This window comes from Phalacrocorax carbo, chromosome 6 (genome assembly GCF_963921805.1).
Source record: "Phalacrocorax carbo chromosome 6, bPhaCar2.1, whole genome shotgun sequence".
In the NCBI taxonomy this organism is placed as follows: Eukaryota; Metazoa; Chordata; class Aves; order Suliformes; family Phalacrocoracidae; genus Phalacrocorax; species Phalacrocorax carbo.
The window spans coordinates 5,937,884-5,943,047 of record NC_087518.1 but is presented as its reverse complement, the minus strand read 5'-3'; the positions used below and the strand labels follow the sequence as shown (position 1 = coordinate 5,943,047).

Genomic DNA, 5,164 nt, shown 5'->3' with positions numbered 1-5,164 from the left:
TGCACCTAATGTCTATGCATATTCAGTGTGACTGCATATGGAAATGGAGCATCCATGCCAACAATTTCACAGCTAACAGGCTTTTTGCATGTGTGAGTCTCTGAGGGTTGTATGTTATTGGGGTAATTGCGCATGTAAATCCAACAGGCAGTCACACACACAGCTATAACGTGTACAGCTGCGGTAATACTGGGGGAGTGGGTTTTCAGCCAACGAGCAAAAGCAAGTGAGAAAAATGCTACAGTTTTAGACACCTGGCCATTGAAATAATAATATTAGAAAACCCCTAAAAACTGATTTAGATCTTGAAATGACGTGGCTCGGCATTCAAAACCTGCCCCCGCGTCCCCCTCAGAAACACAGGTCACTCTTACATTTAGGTACTGTTAGATTTGTGGTTTTAATTACAAGCAAATATTTTTTTTTGAGGTAGTAAACATAAACTGATGCTGTTCTAAAATCTAAAGGGAAAAAGTTAATATTAAAAAAAAAAAAAAACACTAGGAAGAAATAAATAAATATATAACAAGAAACAGTTAGTGGAGCAGCTGTGTAAATAATATGAACAATGTTAAAGAATAAAAGGAAACTGCCAGAGCCACTTGGGATGAGGGGGGAGCCTAAAATCACCAGTTGCTCTAACTAGGTCCTGCTCGTTGGTTGTGCCTGGTTTTTTTCTGCCAACTCCAGGTCTGCCTTAGAAGGCACTTTCTTGAAAGGCACCGGAAGAAGGGAAGGAAAATGAGGTTATCCCATAAAATAACTACTACTACTTGGTAAGGGCACAGGAACAGAGAGTGAAGCAATGGTTTAATATTAGAACTAGAAGTTGCATGAAGTCAGTAACTAGCTGAAAATTTACTTCATCACTGCAGAGTAAATGTTGAACTGTGTTGAAGTCAATGAAACACTTTTATGGTTTGGCTGCAGGCTTTGCTGAATGACACTGCTTGTCCATGAAAATGCTCTGAACCTCAAGCACCAAGCTGCGTTTGTGCACCAGGAGCTCCAGACTTGGAAGCCAGCAAGGTAAGAAAGGCATCCTCTAACGTCCTGGGGGCAGGGGATGTGTGGGTTTGGACCTAGTGGGCAAATTCTCCATTCTTCATCTGAATTTTGTAACAGTTTTCAAAGCCTTCGAGATAGACTAGGATCAGCGGAGAAGAAAAACTAAATCAAGTAATGCACGTGTTCTTGTTGTTGCTTAGAAGTTACATAGAGTAAATCAGTAATACCAAATACCCTGGTTTAGTCTAAATAGAGATCTGTTGCTTGGATCTCTAAGGATGTAAACTAAATTTTTGAGACTTTACTAAAAGACAAGGTGCTAGGAAGAAATTATTGGTTAAATCCTAAGGATTATTATTACTTGTCAGGTGTAATCCTTACTTAGTAAACAAATGCAAGGCTTCAAAAAGGAGCCAGGGATGCTCCCTCTGGACAGGAGCTCCATATTTCTCTGAGAGACCCAGTGCAAGGTTGAGGCCATGCTGCTTTGCAGACATCAGCATGCTTTGATCACTACAGGGAACAGAGCTATCTCTAGGGCTTCGGAATCTCCACATTGATTTACTCTGGCATTTATGGTATCTCTGTGTATGAGAAATAGGATTTTTGCAGTGCTGATACCAGCCCACAATGTGAACTGGATCAAGCCCACAAGCAACTCGTTCCCCATTAGTGCAAGAGCAGTTTCCTTACAGAGAAGGACCCAAGTTGCATGTGGACTGGCCATGAAATGTGTCGAAAGGCTGGGGAACTCATTAACAGTTCTCTTGGCAGTCGCATCCCTTACCATCCTTCTGCCTTTCCAGCAACAGGGATTTGCAGTAGGAAACTCACCTCCCAGCACCAGCCTAAATCCTGCAATGGAGCCAGGGTTGCTATTAAACAACCAGACTGAGCTGACACTGCTCCTCAGCTTATTGTAGCATCTACTCAGTGCAGAATAGCTGCTCTGCCATGTATCCGAGCTCACACATTGCCCTAGTCCCCACCAACGCAAGCCGAGATATGGCCCTGCTGCTACCCTGGCAAAGCAGCATAACCTACGTAAATGTATACTGACACTGTTTTGCTGTCCTGCTGCAGCTGTGATTATTGCTGGTACACGCTAAGCGCCATGAGCCACGGCTGGGCTAAAGGCTGTACAAGAGCAGAGTTACTAGCCCATGGGTCTGACTTACTTAAGCTGGCAAGGACCCAACACTCTGCTGTAGATCTGCTGGAAGGCAGAAAAGAAACCTGGTGAAGAACAGTCGGAAAAGAGTCCCTTTGTGCCAGTATGCTAAGTAGAAAGTCACTGCTGAATACACATGGGCCAGATCCAAAATCTGTTTAACTCTGTGGGAATTTTCGTACTGACTATGATGGCCTTTGCTGCAACCCGTGGGCTCTGACCTTCCATATCCTGTGCAGCTGTACAGTCATCTTTGTGCAAGCAAATCACGTGCATTATAAGCATGAAATTACCTGCAAGCACGCTAGAACTCATTTGTGTCAGAGACATGAACAAATCAAGGTACAGGACAAGAGACAGGGACTGATACATCTACAAGGTAAGCCAGAGGCCAAAACAAATGTAAAGTTAGTTTGGAGAATTCTGTAAATAGCAAAAGGGAAATAACACTACTTGGGGAAAATTTTCAAGCCAATGAAATCCAGGGGAGTTTAACCATTGATGTCAGTGGGACAAAAACTGACATTATATAAAGCACATGAACATTATGAATCGCAAAGACTTTTAGGAATGAGGCCAAGCTTGCTAATGATTTTCCAGTGGATTCATCATTCCCAGCACAACATCCCATACACTGACATAGCTGTTGTCCTCAACCTGGTATCTTCTCTTTGCTACCATATTTTTGCATAAAGGGTGTTGCAAAATTCCCGTGCCATCTCCCTCAGCAGTCAGCAGAGCTCATACAGGGGACAGCAAGTGTTTGGAAATCGGTGCCTGAGAACTGAATGCTCCCTGTATGAATTCCTTCTCTGCTATGAAACAACTGAAGCCTGCCTGGTGCCCACTCCATTTCCTGAACAAGGGCCATGGGGAGAGGAACGCCAGTGCAAACTGTGCTCCAGCAGGACTGGACTTTTAGAGGATTTCTAAGGAAAGTCCAGCCAGCACAAATTTAAAGTAGCCTTGCGGGCCCTGGCCCTCACTGACCGCACTGGGCATTACCACAGTGCATGTATTCAAGGATGGTCATGCTGTATTTGACTTAAGTAATATTGTTGACCCAGTGCTGGGCCACCTTGGTGAGCCTGCAAAGCATTTGCTGTTCCTTTCCAGTCACGCTCCCGTGTCCCCGGTTCATTAGGACGTGGGCAAATGCTTATTGTTATTTTTGCATGATTAATTGACTGCAAGACATATCCTTCCCCAAATTTCATCGGGATTTTCTCTGGTTAGTAGATGCTTTATTGCCCTTATTCTGAAGTGCAGTTGCTTTATGATGTCAGATAACAGTTGCGTTGGGCTGGGTTTTTTTTTCAGTCGTCTTTGCCAAGTCTGAGTTACTTGCTTCCTGACTGAGTTGATTTGCTACCTTAATTTTTAGAACATATTGTTTTAGTAGCTGTGTGACTTCATGCATATGTGCATGAAAGCAAGCAAAAACAATTTCTATTTCTAACTGAAATCTATCTATCTATCTCTCTATCTAAATATGTGCATAAAGTAAGTAGATGTTTATTCAATAGAGCAATGGTAGTCTTAGAATTTAATTACAACCTGCACAAGTCTGGTGTTCTAAATTGCTGTCCCATCCTGCAGCAAGAAGACCTAGAAGACTTAGAGAAAGATAAAGCACCTCCATGTAGCTTTTACCTGCTAATAGCATTTCTATCACTGCAAGATCTGGCAAGAGAGTCAAACATTTTCCTAAAGGTATGTAAAGCATGCAGAACTGATGGAAAGCTAACAAGTTTTCTGTGGAAGGAGCGTACATCTGCTGGGGTGAGGAGAGCCTTCACTGATGTGCCACTTGTAAATGCATATGAACTCCGTAATAGGTGCGGTGCTTTTGCTCAACAGCTGCAATCTTTTCATTGTACCTCTTTTGTTGAATTCAGATAAAAGCACTTCATCGTCAACAAACCTAATATCTGTTCTTGTCCCACTTGAAAGGGTCAAATGAGATTTCCCACCAGAGAATAAAAAAAAAAATCTGAAGCTGCCTAGTGAGTTTGGGTGGCAACGTGCCAAGAGAGAGGGAAGGAGAGGTAATGTCTCCGATGCCTCAGCAGAGCAATAATGTCAAGAAGCACAAAAAGCACTCTCCAGGCTTGCACAGTCACGCAGCAAGAGAGACAGGGATAGCAGGGCAGCCAGACGTGAGCTATGGAATCGCCTCCCTCCTCAGCTGCTGGGGCAGATCCTCCTCCCCTTCAAGAGATCAGATGAAGCTATTTGGGGTTGCTGTCTCATGGTGGAGAAGGTCAAGAGGCAGGGGCGCTCGGGGTGGAGTGGGTTGCAGAGGAGGAAGAGCCTCTTGCTGATCTGATGGTCATAGGCAGCATTTCCAATGTACCTGGTTCTGCAGGAAGCAAAGATTCAGGAAGCTGGAGGAGAAGAGATGATGGAAACTCTTCTCGCTTAAGTGTCTCTCCAGTTGTGCATTGCCCAGGATGCTGTTTGGAGCCTCTATGCTGTATTGAAAGAAGGACTTAAAAATGGCTTACTTTTACAATAACAGCACCAAACCACTATAAAAATGTACACATGTCTTCAGCAGAGCTGCAGCATGTGTTTCTGTGCCAAAGACAGTTCAGTCCTTTACACCAAATGCAGAGTCTATAGTTTTCTAGCAGCTGAAGGGTGAAGGAGGTGTATATTTAGCCCATTCAGATGTGCACTTAAATGCCTGTAAATATTTTGCCAGGTCAGAGCTTCCGCGTGTTACCAAGCCACATGTGTCAAAGTGCCCGTTTCCCAGGAGCCTGCACTTTGCACATTCGCTCCAGGCTCTGCAGCATCAGTGCTGCAGTTCCTATTTGTCTTGTACGAAGCATTTCTGTCTTGTACTAACCAGTTCTGTTCTGCAGGTTCTAGCCCAGCTCACCAGGGACACGGTCTTTATGCAGTGTTTCCTGATATCTTCTTAGATCCCAAGCATGGAACAAAAGCCCACAAGAAAGTTAGAGACCAGATGCAATTAGA

At 43.9% G+C, this 5,164-nt stretch overlaps 1 long non-coding RNA gene across 1 annotated transcript; it reads left to right on the top strand.

Moving 5' to 3' along the window:
* Positions 1–881: 881 nt before the first annotated feature.
* LOC135314048 (uncharacterized) lies at positions 882–5,164 on the top strand. Its single transcript, XR_010373535.1, has 3 exons — positions 882–1,029; positions 3,779–3,892; positions 5,050–5,164. It is a non-coding gene; the product is annotated as an uncharacterized LOC135314048 (long non-coding RNA).